General features: G+C 45.5%; 1 protein-coding gene across 5 annotated transcripts in view; it reads right to left on the bottom strand.

The window, feature by feature from the left end:
* Cttnbp2nl (CTTNBP2 N-terminal like) overlaps positions 1–15,911 on the bottom strand; it is a 48,900-nt gene extending 32,989 nt beyond the window's left edge. For 2 of the 5 annotated variants that reach the window (XM_057793820.1, XM_057793816.1), the window contains exons 1-2: positions 3,627–3,807; positions 1,628–1,749 (exon numbers count right to left, since the gene is read on the bottom strand). The gene's annotated coding sequence lies outside the window, so the exon portion shown is untranslated. The other 3 variants (XM_057793817.1, XM_057793819.1, XM_057793818.1) reach the window with 3 other exon arrangements.
* Between the last annotated feature and the right edge of the window lie 1,387 nt (positions 15,912–17,298).

Consider the following 17,298-nt stretch of genomic DNA (forward strand, 5'->3'; position numbering starts at 1 on the left):
TGCAGTCCTGACCACACCCAGAGGCCAGGGCGCCAGGAGTGAAGCTGGGTGAGGAATTAAACACCAGCTGAGCCGTGCTGGTTCCTTCCCCTGGGTTCATGCTCTTGCTTCCCTCCCCAAGATCAGAAGGTAGAAGGATATCCTTTCATGCTCTTCCTCTTCCCTTGAAACAAAGAAGGCACACCACAGTACCAAAGGAGCAGAGCAGAGCAACGGCCAGACAAGCACCCAGGCCAGACGGCAGCAACACCCCTCAATGACTGCTCACATTACTCCCTTTTCTGCAATATTTTTAGAGTCTTTAAATATTTTTGTTTAGAGGTTCAAAACTATGACTACAAGTCGAGTGCCAGTGAGTAAAACAGGGGGCCACTGAGAGTGCACAGTGCCAGTCCTGGCTTGGACAGGAACAGCTAGATGGCTGTGAGGAACACACAGGTAAACAAAACAATTAGGCTGGGTGGTGCACACCTTTAATCCTGGCAAGCAGGAGGCAGAGGCAGGTGGATCTGAGTGGAGGCCAGCCTAGGCTACAGAATGAGTTGAAGGACAGCCAGGGCAACATGTCTGGACAGCCAGGAAAACCATGTCTCAAAACCCAAAACCTAAACAAAAAAAAAACCAAATTAGTGCTCTCCAAAATCCTTCTTAGTCCACCTAAGGACTGAAGGTGAAGCTCCAGGGTGTGGACTGGCAGTCTAGATCCTGGGTTCCACTCCTACACCACGAAAACAAAAGCCAACACTCTCTCTCTCTCTCTCTCTCTCTCTCTCTCTCTCTCTCTCTCTCTCTCTCTCTCCCACCCTAGCTAAATCAGACTGTACCCAGATCAAAGTCTCTGACCTGCTATGGTAATATTCATGTCTATGAAAGAATAAAATTGCTGTCACCTTCGGAGTCACTTAAATTATAAAGCAGCCTAGCCTACACAAGAAAAAAAAATTCTATTTCTTAATCAATGACATGAAGAATAATACTCTTGGGGATGGAAATATAGCTTGTTGGGTAAATTGCTTGCTGTGCAAGTTAAGGACCCAAGTTCAGATCCCCAGCACCCACAGAAAAAAAGTGGGGCATGGAGTCATACACCTGCAACCCCAGTCAGTACCGGTGAGGGCAGAGACAGGCAGATCCCTACAGCCCACGGATTAGCCAATCTGGCCAAGCAGTGAGCAATGGGTTCAGAAGATACTCTGTGTCAAAAAATAAGGACGTCTGTTCCAGAGTGTCCTTTGTTCTGTACACACACTTGCAGAAGAGCATGCAATGTCACACACATGCATACACCACACACACACACACAATGTAGTCTTACCTGTGTCTATAACTAGCTGGAACATTTTATTAATACTTATCAACTCATTTGGCTTATTGTATATGCAATACAAACAGAATACAAGATGGGGGAAAAGCCACAGCTGTGTAACTCAGGGCCAACATATTCTAGCAACCATTCTTCATAAATACTAAAACTTAGTAATTCTTTGCTATTCTGTACACTTGGATCTATTCTCATTACACATTATAATCTTCTTACCATAAAATCTTGTCTGAATTAGAGACATCCACGCTGCATTATGATTTAGTATGGCAGTGGAGAGTTTGTGGGTGGAGAGGTGACACTGACCTGGTATTGGTGGCTGCACTTGCGTCCTCTGGAATAAAGTCTTAGAGATTTCCTTCAGTCAAAATGTTGGAAAATTGACAGATATTTAAAATGCCGTCAGCATGGTAGAAAAGTGTCCAATACTGCAAAACAAGAAGAAGTTCACTGTCTTTGAGACCACACTATGAACAGTGTAGTGGGCCCCATTGGTGTCCAATAGAACCACAGCTGCTAAGTCTGATGGCGCCAGGCTGCTAATGTAATTATGAAGGGTGGGAGCTAACGAAACCCGCCCCCCTTTTCTTTTTTTTTTTTAATATTTATTTATTATGTATACAATATTCAGTCTGTGGGTGTGCCTGAAGGCCAGACGAAGGCACCAGACCTCATTACAGATGGTTGTGAGCCACCATGTGGTTGCTGGGCATTGAACTCAGGACCTTTGGGAGAGCAGGCAATGCTCTTAACCACTGAGCCATCTCTCCAGCCCCTCCCCTTTTCAAGACAGGGACTCGCTACAGAGCCTGGGGGACCTCAAACTCCAATGCTGATCCTCTCGCCTCAGCCTCTGGCATCCAGAATCTCTCCTGATGTCTGGGCCACTCTAAGAACTAACTCGTCAGGGGCACTGGACACTCACTTTCCCTGGATTGACAAAAGCCTGACAACAGACAACATGAGTCGCGCACAACGCCACAATGCACTCAGAACATAATCACAACCAAAACGTTCCACCTGCCAAGTCTGTGTAAGAGAACGCTCATCTCACTTCCTGACAACCACAAAGAAACAAACCAAGCTGTAACCTTTTCCACTGTTTACAAGGATGACCAAACACTGCCAACTTCTATTTTCCCATCATGTCTACACATTAAACGCTGATTTACAAACAAATGGTTTTGCTTATATTTCCCCAATGGTACTAAGATATAGTTAAAAAAAAAAGATACACACACCCCTCAATATGCAAGAAGTGAAATTGACCAGGGAAAAAACGGGGCACTGGGAAAGGAGTGGAGTCAGAAAAGGGAGGGTAGGAGGGAAGGGGAATGGGGACATAGGGGAGTCAGGCTCAACATATAATATATACATGTATGAAAACTTGAAAAAAATGAAATAAAAAACCCAAGAAAAAAAAAGGAAATGGGGATCTTTAATTTTATTCAATTTATCCCAATTTATTTACTGAGTCAACAGTCAAACTCTGAACCTCCCAAGTTAGAAGAGGAAGTTTGGGTCCATCACACAGTCAAGAGTAGAAGACCAACAGCACGCAGGCAAACCACTAAATAAGCTAGTCCAGCAATTTCTGCCAGTATATGGGCAGAATTACATAGCCCAAGGTTTTCAGAAAAAGGCTGCCACTCATTTGAATCATCATTGCCAGGTTTTGCGCACGTATGCCACGCTATACTACATACAGGCTATCGGCTGCTCTGTTTTCCAAGTGAGCTGTTACTTGTCATTGACACCATCCATGAAGTGACTTTGAAAGACAGAATCATGCCAACCAGATGCCCAGCTTGCTCTTTCCAGCAGACCCCTCCAAGGCCCAGTCTGCCCAAGTTTACTCCCAGACACTCTGTCTAAGGAATGCGACAGTCTATGAATCGGAAAGAAAAACCACTTGTGCACACGTTGTCTGGACAGATCCCAGTGCCGGCTGACAGTGCACTAAACTTCAGAGTTTTCTTAATAAAAATACATAGAAACACACACAATAAAAATGTTACAAGTATTTCAATGCCCTGGAAAAATAAGCCCACTTAAAAACTAAGCATGAGACTTTATTTACGTTACGGTAGGTGATTTCAAACAAGCTTGCTCAGCATACCTGTCACAGGCTCCTTCCCGCTGCTCCAGCTAACAGCCGAGATTGTGAGTCTTCCTTCACTAAACAGACTTCTCTCTTTTGTTTCTTCCTGTCTGTCTTTTGAGGCAGTCTTACTACATAGCCCTGGCAGGTCTGGAACTCCGCTATGTAGAGAAGGCTAGTCTTGAACTCAAAAGATCCACCTACCTCTGCCTCCCGAGTTGCAAGCAGGCCTCCTTTTCCTTTTTGAGATGGGGTCTTGCTGTGAATTTACCCCTTTGCTCCAACTCCTCAAGCACTGAGACTAAAGGTGTGTCTGGAGGAGTTATGGGTATCAGGGAGGAGGGAGTGTATGCGCACACACGGGCTACACCCCCTCGTTCACACACCCAAACAGCCTCCTAAACTGCCCTGCTGATTCTGCCTGGGAAATACATTGCTGCGATCTGCTCACTTTGTTCCCAACCTTCCTGTCTCTGAGGAACACCCAAGCTCCGCTCATTCTGGTTCTCACTGTGTTTCCTGCTTCTTGATGAAGCCTGCGCCCTGGAAATGAACTAATTTTGTAGGACAACAGGCACAGCTGCCCTTTTACCACAGAGAGACGAGGTGGCAGAAAAAGAAACACCCCAAACAGCTTTTACAGCCCTGTAAACAGGGCAGGGCAGGGCGGGGCAGGGCAGAGCACAGGTAAAATGTGTCTGGTATCTGGGTGTATCAGGGAAAGTTTACTCTCTAAGTAGTTAGTAATAAGGAACATGGATTAAAAAAAAAATCAACATTTTAGATGAGTCTTAGTTCTTGACAGTGTGACCTCAAAAACAAAAAAAAAAGAAAAAAATAACTCAATTTTCTAAAAATTCAGTTATTTTACTAGGAGATCATTTTGTTATACACTCAAATATTCAATTTAAATAGCTCATACTTGGGCTAAAACTGCCTCATAGGCCATTCAGTGTGGTTTTAGAATCAGTAATTAGATATGACCAGATATATAAAATAAATGTATTCCAATCATGTAGCCTCAAATATATTTGTATAAAACCAAAATATGGGTCAGTTACTTCTTAAAGCTCAAAGAGATAATACACAAACATAGGCACTTTGAATCTGTCCACTAAAAGTACACTACTTTAAAAATCCAGTGTACACCCGGGCCTGGCTGTGCAGACCTATTATCCTAGCACCTGGGAAGTGGGAGGCAGGAGGATAAAACGTTCAAGGCCAGCCTGGGCATGAACGCCTACTGGAGTCAAGGCCTGCCCATGTTAACCGAGACCTTTCTAGAAACAAAATTAAAAACCAAAACCAAACTAAACCAAACCAAATGACAGAAAACCAGTATACATGAGATATTAAGAAAATGAACATGAAACACTGTTTAAAGCTACCAAACCTAAATGTGGGCACAGACGCACGGTTAGGAGGTGAAAAGTACTGGCGTCTTAGACTATGTCAAAAGATTAAAAACTCCTGCTCCTCTCTGGTAAGACAGTAACAATTCTCCAAACAGTCCTACCCCCTTTAATGTGTTTTAGGATCTGAACAGGGAAGATCATGTCAACATGCTTTAACAAAACGATTTTCTGATTTGTTTTAAAAAGCGGTTTTTAGAAGTTGGGCAGTGGTGGCGCATGCCTTTAATCCCAACACTTGGGAGGTAGAGGAAGGCAGATTTCTGCGAATTCGAGGCCAGCCTGGTCTACAAGAGCTAGTTCCAGGACAGGCATCAAAGCCACAGAAAAACCCTGTCTCGAAATACGCCCCCCCCACAAAAGCGTTTAAAAATTCCTAACGTCAAGGTGCAAAATACAATTTCATTTTATACTATTAAGTAATATAAACTTAATTAACCATACTATAAATCAGGTTTTTTTTTTCAGCTGAAGATATTACAAGACTATTTCCATTCCTATATGTTAATGGGCTGAGTCCTTACCCCACACTCCTGTTGACTCTTACGTCCAGCCTCTGAGAATGTGATTGCACCTGAAGACACAAGGAATGCTCCCCCTCCCCCGCCTTCCTTTTTTCTTTTTCTCCAGGACTGGTGATTGAACCTGGGGCCTTGAACTTGTTAGGCAAGTGCTGGACCAGTGAGCTAATTTCCAGCCCCAGAGACTTTAGAGAGGCAATTAAGTTAAAATGAGGTCACCACTACGTGCAGCATTAGAGTGAGAGGCGTGAGCACCCAGTCCTAAATGAGATGTCTATCAAACCTCTCCCCACAGGCTCCGGGATCCACGTGGAAGAGGAGGTGGACAGACGGTGAGGCAGAGGTGAAGAACACTCCAAGGAAACAGTCATCCAGACCCAACAGGACTGATAAGCAAGACTAACAGACTCCGGGAGCACCCTCAAGACCTGCTCAGGTGGGGGGGGGAGGATTTGCAATTGATACCTGATGTGGGGCGGGGGAGTAAAATCTGTTTTCTCCAATGGAGTGTCACTGGTTACAACAGCCATACCCCAGGGCAGGCCCAGGAGTCAATACAAAGTGGACTTCATGGTTTGTTGTGTACTTTATTTTTGTTTGGATTTTCAGAATTTTTTTTGTTTTGTTTACAAAGGAGAATGAACATGAAGTTGCAAGGCAGGAAGTTGGGGGAGGGGAAACGATATGATCAAAATATATTGTATGAAAAAAATCTCAATAAAAAAGGTTAATATAATCTTTAATCCAATAAGACTAGTATCCTTAGGGTAAAAATTAGTATACAGGCCAGTCAGGGAAAAGTGCAAGGCAGAGCGTACCCTAAACAGAACAGTGGGCTAAACTTTTAGCCAACAGGTGAGAAAAGACCTTTTTATTTAAACCAACCAGTCTGCAGCTACCCAATAAAACAATATACTAACCACTTTTTGTTTGTTTGTTCCCGATGTCCTGGTTGGCCTGGAACTTGTTATCTAGACTAGGCTGACTTAAAACTTTCAACAACCTTGCTGCCTCTGCTTCCCAAGCGCTGGGGTTACAGATGTGTGCCACTAGGCCCAGCTCACTTCTACTCTGAAAGTGCCCGGGAACAACCAGACCCAAGCCTCCTGCCTACCACGTGAGCACACGCCAGTGCATGCCCTTTCTCAGACAGCGTCACCTTTTTTACTGGCCACGCAATACACAGCATTACGATAAAAAGAATGGTTTGGGAGAATGCTTTAGAGATTGTACGTTGCAGTACCCTCTCTCTGAATTAACGTGAAAGACATCTGAATAACACACTTAGGGAGCTGTCACGGTGCTGGGGGGATAGAGACATTTATTTACTTAACACTGAGGGTGCCTCTAGGGAGGAGCTCTGCGGGAGTGCTAAAACTCCGAGGTCAGCATCCAGACACTGGAGCACTCCTTTAAGGCAGATTCAAGGACTCTCCCCGCTTATGCTTCCTATGAACAATGAGAACATTAATCACCACTACCTCAGCATTCTACAGCATAACTTTCGGAGATTTCAAATGAAAAATACTGAAAAACAATAAGCCATTTATTGAGCTACACACGAATATGTGCCAGACATTCCTAAGGACCTGACATATATTATCACTATCTTGGTGACAGAAGTCACACCCCTCAACAACACATCACTGCAATCCCAGTTAAAAATGGCCAAGCTGAGGCACTGTGGCTAAAGGACTTGCTCAGTCTCATAGCCAGTATGTGGAAGAAAAGGGATTTGAACCAGTAAATCTGACTCCAGGGTTTTCTTGAAAACCACTATTCATGGCTAATCTTACTTTATGAGCCTTAGGGGATGGGGCCTCAAAAATAATCCAATTCAGCCCCTCATTTGCAAACAAGGACTGAGCATATGGCACAGCTAAAGAGAACCAGGTCTAGCGCTGAGCACTACAATTTGTATTATATTTGTTGTGTGTGAGTGTGTGTACACGCGTGCGCCATGGCATCTGTGTGGAGTTCTGAAGACAACCTGCCAGAAATGGTTCTTTACCATGTTGGGCTCAGGACTGACCGCAGGTCATCAGGCTTGGCAGAAAATGGTCATTGGGCCATCCTGCTAGCCCTACTTACTCATCTCTGAAATCTCATCTACCTTGCTCTTTTGGACACTATGACTTAAGTTTTGGTTTGGTTCTTAGGGTCTTCTGTGTGTGAGTCTGTGCATCTGTCTCTCTTGTTATTTTTCTTATATGCTGTCAGCAGGAGTACATGTGCACTGAGGAGCAGCTGTCTGTAAACAAGCATCTCTCTGTCTGTATGAGGATGCCAAGACAAAGCTATCAAAAACAGGCCTTCTGACTGGGCATGGGTGCACAGCTGTAATCTCAGCATGCAGGAGGCTGAGGAAAGAGGATTTCTACAAGTTCAAGGCAAGCCAGGAATACACAGTAAGACCCAGCTTCAAAAACAAAACAAGAAGCCAGGTCTGTTTACCTGAGTATCTGTTCACACCCTTTCACTTTTCTCGCCCACAGAAGACCACATAGTTTTAGCTTCTGGAATGGGTGTGAATGAAAATTAAGTTTTAACAAAACATTTTTCATTGAAATTTTAAGAAAAGACACATATCTTTAAACATCAGATTATCAGAATTTGGTTTTCATACTTGCTAGTTAGTTTAAATGAAATTATAACAAGATTCTAGTCTAACATGTCTATTTTAGCTATCAGAGTCCCCCAAAATTCCACTCTTCTAACAAAACCAGAACAAGGGAACAATGGTTGTGTAGGGTGATTTCATTTTCAGTAAGATGTTTCATGGGTCACAATTCTTGAGGCGGCCTGGATGGAAAAACCCTCAGTTGCTGCAGGAGATGAAGTCACCAGCTCCACGGGGATTGCAGAGACACACCAGCAGTCTGGAGGACTAACCGCCACAGTCACGGTGTCTGAACTGTGCTCGCGCCTTTCCCTGAACTCTGAAAACCTCCACACGAGCCTAGTTTTAACAATCTGTTGCCATGAGCAAGCAGCAATGCCTTCCGCTCCGGTCCTTCAGGGGAAATCATCCTCATGGGAGACAGTGCTCTGAACCGGAGAGAGCATGGACTTTGGAGCCTGACAACTGGGGTTTCAAGCTGCCTCTGGTCCATTTAACATCTGAGCTGTAGCTCTTCATGTAGAAAACAGGATGACATACATTCTAGCAGGAGGCTGTGTGGACTCCATGAGCTAGTGCTTGTGGCTGTCAGTTCTCACTCTGCATCGAAGAACATCCAAGTCCAACTACTGCTGTAATTTAGAAAAAGACGCACGGGAGAGAAAGGCGCCATGGGATGAACCTCAGGTGGAGGGTTTTAATTGGGGGAAACTGAATGGGAAAAAGGGGGTGACGGGGAGACTGGTCTCTGGGAACAGAAGAGAAGGAGGAGAGGAGGGGAAGGGAGGGGAGGGGGAGAGGAGGAGAGGGACAGACGGATGGTGAGGGGGAGAGAAGGGGAGGGGTGGGAGGTGGGCAGGGCCCTTTTAAAAGGGAACACAGTTAATGTGCACAGGTGGTGCTCTTAGTGGCTACAGCTGAGGATGTATATCCCATGGTCAGGCCAGTACAGATGCCTGAATACTAACACCTACAAGGACAGGACATTATTTTATTTGTTTATTTTTTCCAATAGAGCATCACTGTCTATCTTTCATGTGTCTAATTTACAAATGAAAACAAATGTATTTATTCTTTAACCCAACTCAGGAGGTTGACCTGATCCAAGGAGGAGAGGGCATCTCGAGTTCCCAAAAATGTCAGTTTAGGGACATGCCCCACACATGTCTAAGCCTATGATGATAGCTGCACACTACTTGGGAACACGGAAGGACACTCCTCCACCTACACCAGCCCCTTGCGCGGTCTGCAATGGAAAGGAAAAGCGTGTCTCTGCTTCTAGTGAAACTGTACAGCATTTAATCAAGTTACAGCTTTCAACTTGTAATGGCTGAGAAATGGGGTTGCTAAAGCTACCACAGAAGATTTTGACATTAGACATGTAATAGCCACGAACCCAGCTCTGAACTCGGGAGCAGCTATCCCATTCTATTTTATCAATTCATCCATTTACACATCTGCTTACGGGTTTCGCAATTCTGAACTCTGTGGACAGCTGTTCCGTCTGGTGGAAAGAGGAGGAGGAAGCGGGAGGGATTTATGCACAGTGACTTGGAGACCGATTCCATTTAGGGAGCTTAATGGGGAAATAATCCAAATCCAGCAGAGGTTTAGAGACTCGGTGACCAATGACAATGTGGTCAACAGAAACAGGGATGTTAGAACGGGAACTGGTTTTAGTGGGGAAATGATGACTACGAAATGAGACATGCTGACTAAGAACCAAGCAGCCCCCCAAGAGGAACCTGTGGGAGTCGGCTAGTGTGCTGAGGGGCAAGGTCTCAGGAAATGGGCTCCTAAAGAAATCTATTTTGCTGTCTTTAATCTAAAGACAAGGGGTAAAGCTGACATACAGGACCAGATCTGTGTCCTCAAATACTAAGTCAGTTAAAATGAGGACTATAGCCTGGCCTGGTGGCACAAACCTACAATCCCAGCTACTCATGAGTCCGAGACCGGAGGATCTCAATGTCTAGGACTGTCTGGACTATATAAAGAGTTCAAGCTAGGGCAATTATTTAGTGAAACTCGGTCTCAAATTAAAAAAAAAAAAAAAAGGAAGAAAGAAAAAGGAGGGGTGGGGACACAGCTCAGGAGCAGAGTGTGTGCCTGCCATGTACAAGGTCCTTTCCCGGGTGGGGTAAAGAAGAACTAGACTGCTCTGCTTTCACTCCCACAACACCAAGGACTAGCTAGGAGAACCAGCAGCGCGGCCTCCCTCACGCCTTCAGCAGTGCTCTTCCTGCCACTTGCCTGCCGTGTTTTCTATACCTTTTATTCCTTCCTATCTGCAATCCCTATCTATTTCCCTTCTTGTGTGTGCATGTGTGCGCGCGCATGCACGCGCATGTGTGATGCTTGGATGTGTGCAGATGTGCATGCAAGTGGAGGCCAAAGGTCAGCAACAGGTATCTCCTAAATTGCTCTCCACCATATTTTCTGAGACAGCCTGTCACTGAAGCTGAACTTCCTGACTGGCAAGGCTGGCGGGTCACAAGCCCCAGGGATCCTGATTGCCGGTCCCCGAAGGCTGAGCTCACAGGCTTGCAGCTGCACAGGCTGTGCATGAGGGTGCTGCGGGTCAGAACACTGACTCCTCAAGCTTATGCAGTCAAGCACCTAACTGACTGAGCCAACTCCCCAGCCCCTTATGCCTTGTTAAAGCAACTTATCCTCTTTCCTTTCTGCCCCTTCCCCCTTCTCCTGGGCTCCACACAAGGCCCCACGCTTTTAAACGCCCACTAGGCTAAGAGTCAGGAGTCTCGGGGTTTTGTCTCTAAACTCCATCATCTTGTGCTCCCTAATTTTCCCTTTCTAGTGTCTATTAAATTTACTAACAATCATGAAATACACACACACACACACACACACACACACACACACACACACACTGGCTCTAACAGTTAGAACACCTTTACTGGCAAAGGCATGCTTAGATGTGACGCTCTGGCTCGGCGCTTGACACATCCTTTGGATCCACTTTTCAAGGAGAGGTCACATTATAGCACTCTTTACTTCAAGGACGTCTGAAGTCCTGTCTTCAGTCCCCAAACCCCTTCCCTTGCCATCCCCCACAGCCATTCTCAATTCCCCTTTCTTGCCCGTTCCTAAAATCTTTCCGTATTTTTGGACTAACAGGGGCTGGAGAGATGGCTCAGAGGTTAAGAGCATTGCCTGCTCTTCCAAAGGTCCTGAGTTCAATTCCCGACAACCACATGGTGGCTCACAGCCATCTGTAATGAGGTCTAGTGCCCTCTTCTGGCCTGTAGACATACACACAGACAGAATATTGTATACATAATAAATAAATAAATAAATAAATATTTTGGACTGACAGGAGAGGTGGCCTTCAGAAATAAAGAAAATACTTTAAATCAAAATTATCATTGAAAATCTCTTAAATCTTATAGAAGACACAACCTATCATACAGTAAGCACAGCATCCACAAAACCATTTATAAAAGATGCAGGATGGCAGCATTTAAAAAGCAAAGCTTGTCAGGTGGCAGTGGTGCACGCCTTTAATCCCAGCACTCAGGAGGCAGAGGCAGGCGGATCTCTGGGAGTTTGAGGCCAGTCTGGTCTACAAAGCGAGTTCCAGGAGAGTCAGGACTGTTACAAAGAGCATACCCTGTTTCAAAAAAACAGGGACGGGAACTAAAGATGGTTGTGAGCCTTCTTCTGGGTGCTGGGATTGAACCTGGGTCCTCTGCGAGAGAAACAAGTGCTCTTAACCACCGAGCATCTATCTCTTCAGCCCAAATCATAGCTATTTACAGACAAATTTAAAACGAAGCCAATCAACAAATACTATTCCACTTCTGCTTACAGAGACTATTTAGTGTCTTTTTTCTTCTTTCTCGCTTTCTAAGACTAAGGTGGTCTCAAAAGAAAGCCCCCTGCCTCAGCCTCCAGAGAGCAGAATGTGGGCACGATTAACTTCTCTGACTCACATGCCAAGTGCTAATAATTTTCCTACATGACACACCTTGGTAGGTTCACAATCTTACATTCCGATGTGTGAACTTACTGAGTTGCTTCATGTAGGAAACAGCCACTGAGAGAGCTCTGAACTAAAAGTTGGAACTTGCCGGGCGGTGGTGGCGCACGCCTTTAATTCCAGCACTCGGGAGGCAGAGGCAGGCGGATCTCTGTGAGTTCGAGACCAGCCTGGTCTACAAGAGCTAGTTCCAGGACAGGCTCCAAAACCACAGAGAAACCCTGTCTCGAAAAACCAAAATAAATAAATAAATAAATAAATAAATAAATAAATAAATAAATAAATAAATAAATAAAAGTTGGAACTTGATTTTCAGTTACTGACTGAAAACATTCAGGAATTAAAAACAGCCTTTAAAAGCAGGCTGGCAAGCCGCTCCTGGGGGCCAACCCCACAGACCACTACCACAATTTTCCTATATAGAATAATCTCTCTCCCTCATGCCACTGAACATCAGTTCAATGGCAGCCTCTAAGAAATACCACAGAGAGCCAAGAACCAACTGGCAGCACCGTCAATGTGATTCTGACTTGGCACAAATTCCTAACAGACCAGGGAGATGGTGTTAAGAGTCCCCTGATGTCCTGTGCCATTGATACACTTAGTGGTAAGTTAAAGCACACAAATTGAGGTCGGAGGTAAAGCTCAGGTGGAAGGGCCGAGGTTCAAGCCCCAGCACAGGGTTAAGAGAAAAGCACAAAAAAATTACTCAATGAAAAATCCACTAAAAAACCATGAAAGGAGACCTCTTATAGTAGTTTGGGTTTCTATATATTATACAGTATATTAAACAAGTGCTCTTAACCATGATATAATAAAATACTACAGCCAAAAGCAACTTCGGGAGGAAAGGGTTACGTCATCTTACAATTCTCCAATCACACTCCATCAGTGAGGAAAAGCCAGGGCAGGAATGCAAGGCAGGAACCTGGACAGAGGTACCGAAGCAGACCACAGAGGAGTGCTACTTCCTGGCTTGCTCAGCCTGATTTCTTACATCACTCAGGCCCCCAGACCCTGTATGGCACCACCCACAGTGAGCTGGACCCTCTCACACCCATCATCAATCAATCAAGATGCCACATAGGCTGTCCCACAGGCCACTCTGGGGGAAGCATTTTCTCAACTGAGGTTCCTTCTTCCCAGACGACTTGAGCTTTGTGAAGCTGACGTAAAACTAGTCAGTATACTCAGAAACTAAAATAAAAAAACAACCAACAGTTCCTAGTGTGTTCTCCAGAATTCACTTCATCCCCATTAGATGAGATTTCTATACATACATAACTTTAAAATGACTTCGACTGATCGTGTTTGTAAGTCTGGCTCAAATTTCATAACAGAAGAACAAACAATACCTCACCAGAGATATTTTCCCATAGGAAAGTCCAAATTTTAGTCACTTCAGATACGGCAATTCCCTATCGTTATCAGATAAGGAAGAACCAAATTACATGAAGACAAGAAGGCAGATGTTTCAAACTAACAAGATTTGCCATATTTTATCACTTTATGATCTGTCCGGTTTGATCCTTCGGTGAGAGTTTTAAACTAAACTCAGTGTTCACATCAGGCACTGTGGAAGTTACCAAGAGCAGACTTTATGTCCTCAAAGGATAGTTTAATGAAATCCACTAAACATACGTGCGTGCGCGCGCGCGCGCACACACACACACACACACACACAGACATAAATTATCTGTACACAACACCTTTCGCCATCTAACATGACCAAAAAAGACACTGAGAAGGCAAGAGGAAAGAGCTTCACCAGAGCTGAACACAGTAGTGTGAGCTATAATTCCAACACAGAACATGGAAGCCCCCCTGGGCTACACACATAGCTTCCAGAAACATGGTGAGATTGAATGTCCCACCCTCAATTTAAAAGAACAAAACCCCAAACAGAACCAAAACACCCTCAGGATGCAAAGGTATATCAGACAGGTCCTTTTTATTGTGCCAAAACACAAACGGACTTTATTTTCTTTTCCCTCTCTGTTTATCAAGACCCTGGCAATCGCTGCTCCTTGGATTCCTGAAGTCTTCTACCTTAGTTTATTTTCTGTTCTCTCCTCATGTAATAAGATATATCTTTCGGGGATTTCCTGTTCTGCTTCTAGATTTTTTTTCCCCTGCTATTGCTTGGATAATGTATCCTTCCCGCCCACAGCAGTAAACTGCGTTTGCTGGAGAGGCCCTGAACACAGTTTCTCCTTTGTGCTTCCTTTCACTACATATCTGGAAACAATCATGGAGCAGATCTGAAGCCCCTAGAGTGGCTCAGAAACCTTGGAACCTGACTATTCAAAAATAATTACCTTCGGGAAGTCTCCTCGGAGGTTAGCGACAACAGCCACTACAATCACCCTCTGTGACTGCAACCCGGCATCTCACAGCTACCAGCTATAAATAACCAGTAGTAACGCGAACTTGAGATTAAACTTTTAAAATGCTAAAAATATGGGAAAATTAATAGGCGGTACTGCGAGCCATACGTGATTACTGGAGATGGGATGACATTAACATCAGGCAAAAGGCATTTGTATTTTACCATTGATGACTTGAGCAAGTCTTCACAGGTACTCCAGAGACACTTAGGTAGTTTTACATGAGCACAGAATTTACCAGGCCTTTATTTATCCTCTCTGAAATTGAAAACTACCTTTTATTTTAATGCTCTATATTTTGGTTGATGATGCTGGCATGGTAGAATCACATCGCAGGGATATTTGTTTCCTTTGAGGGTAAAACCCCACTATAAAAGAAGGGCAGGGGAGTACTAAAGGCCAAAGGACCAGATTAATCATAAACCTAGCCAACTGAACCTGAATTTTGTTCAAATACTTCCTGTCTTTTGTTTCAACCTGCCACACACCTTCAAGGTTAACTGCAGTCTCCCTGAGCAACGGACCAGCCCACTTCAAACTGGGAGATGGGGATTCTTAGTGCAGAGCCATTTATTGACTCCTTAACACCGGTTCATTTGAAAATACGCTATTATTCACTGACTGTCAAACAATACACACTGCATTCCTACCCACACAAGGCCAACTCTGCTGATAGCTAACACACCCACCTCGCTAGGAAATATGTGGATGCTTTCCTATCGAGTTCTCAGGGAAGAAACCGGGTGGAAAGCAACACCGAAAGGCAACACAAACCTAAAAACACCCTAAAAGCTGGCTTCTCCCACAAGAAATAGGAGGGTGAAGAAGGTACAAAGGGCGATTTCACCTGCCACATTCTAAAAACGTCCCAAAGCCAGACAGTTCTCAACACTCGACTAGAGAATACTGGATCCGAGGGGATGCAGGAGCAATGCTGAGCATCAGAGGCTGGGGGATGGGACGGGCTAAAAAGGGGGCAAGGCCGCTATGGCTGTTGGAAATGTCTGTCTGGGTTCAGTCTTTTTTCTTTTTTTTCGCCCATCCCTCATAAGGAAAACGCCGTTTTCACCTTATGCAGAACACTAGTCTGGTTCCACCCTTGCGAGAAAGGACAGGTGTGAGAAGGGATGCCGGAATTCGTGGGGGTCTCATATAGGGGGTGAGGGCTGCAACCTGGAAGACTAAACCCACCGTCCGTCTCCGAGGCTGGGGCTGGGCACTACGTACCGTGGCGTGAACCGGGACTGGAGGGGACCCTTGCTGAGGGGCGGACGCTAGCGAGAGACAATGAACAGCCGCGAGGACCCCCGAGGATGCCGCGGCGCCTCCTCGGGGAATCCCGGGAGCTGGAGGCGGCGGCCCCGCCCCCTAGAGGACCAGCCCTGCCGCGACAGGGGCCGCTGCGGGAAGCCACCCACGCTCCGGGCAAGGAAGCTCTCTTGGGGACCCGGCCCCCAGCACCGCCGGGCCCAGAGCCCGCGCTCCGTACCTGGTCTCGGCTCTCCGGAATCCTTCCCCGCCGCCGCCTCCGCCGCCCGCTCCCCATCCCCAGCCTTCCAGGACCCGCCCCCTCATCCGCCGGCGGCAGCGACTGGCAGATGCTTCGGCCAATCGAAGCTTCGTTCTTGCGTCCCTGCCACCAATTCGCGCAGACTGGAGGCGGGGCTTCTCCAAAGTCATCCCAGCTCCTCCCGGGGCCCCAGGATCCCTTTTGTTTGGGAGAGCCAGGCTGGGATTGAACTCGCGTCACTTCCGGGAGGAAGTACCCTCCTCAGACCGGCTAGAGTAGGCGCTCGCTCTGTCCCTTGCCAAGGTTCTGCAACTTTCCCCCTCCAGGGAGACTGAGGGGCAGGGCTCTGGGAACACCGTGAAGTGGCTTAGTTGGGTTTTTATCCAAAATGTGGATACGCCAAGTGAGTTTTAGCTTCTGCTTTATAGTTAATTATTGAAATCCTGGTAACGTGGCTTCTTTGCTCTGTTTCCTCTTGCACCGGCCTCTGGGTGTGGTGTTGGAAGCAAGGGCGCAAAGATAAAGATGAAGCGCCGGGAGACCACCCTCATAACCACATCACACACTAGGTGCACAAAAGGGTTCTAGTGATGGAGCCCCTGGCCGGAACAAGCACACGGTAGAGGAGGGCATAAGCCCTGCCGACCTCCCTTTCAGGCCGGAGTCAAATGATTGCAAACTTGTGCGTTCTTTTCCCATGCTATGCTTGCTATTTGGGTACATGGGATGCTCTTGTATGTTTGGGCTCCGTCCTATCGTGGGCAATGGCGTTTGTATCGAAGCTGAAACAAAGAGCAGTTGGATGAGAGGGAATGGCTTTCCTTGTGAACACACGAATGCAGATCTTAGTGACAGCAAACCCTAGAAACAGGACCAGATAACCTGCAGGGAAGAGAATGCCCTCCACCTGAGATAAGAGATGTTGGTTTCCGTTTCCATAGGCTGCACTTCAGCTCACCAAGTGATTGAGCTGGATTAATAACCACATTGTTTTAAGGACGTGTAACAAGTACATACAAGAAGCCGAATATCTGCCGACGGTGCTGGTGCACACCTTTAAGCCCAGCACTCACAGATCTCAAGGAGTTCAAGGCCAACCTGGTCAACAAAGGAGTTCCAGAACAGGCTCCAAAGCTACACAGAGAAACCCTGTCTCGAAAGCCAATAAATAAATAAATAAATAAATAAATAAATAAATAAATAAATAAATGAAGTTGCTTAATATTTAAAAGCACAAATAATGAATTACTCTGAATACATTATTCCTAATCTTCATAATTAATATTTTTGCAAGCGGAATATTAGAGACTTAGTACACAATAGCCAGCAGTTCTCAATCAGTGGAATGTGACCCCTTTGGCAAACCTCTACCTTCAAAAATATTCACATTATGATTCATACCAGTAGCAAAATTACAGTTATGAAG

The sequence above is a fragment of the Chionomys nivalis genome, chromosome 18, assembly GCF_950005125.1.
Source record: "Chionomys nivalis chromosome 18, mChiNiv1.1, whole genome shotgun sequence".
NCBI classification, from domain to species: domain Eukaryota; kingdom Metazoa; phylum Chordata; class Mammalia; order Rodentia; family Cricetidae; genus Chionomys; species Chionomys nivalis.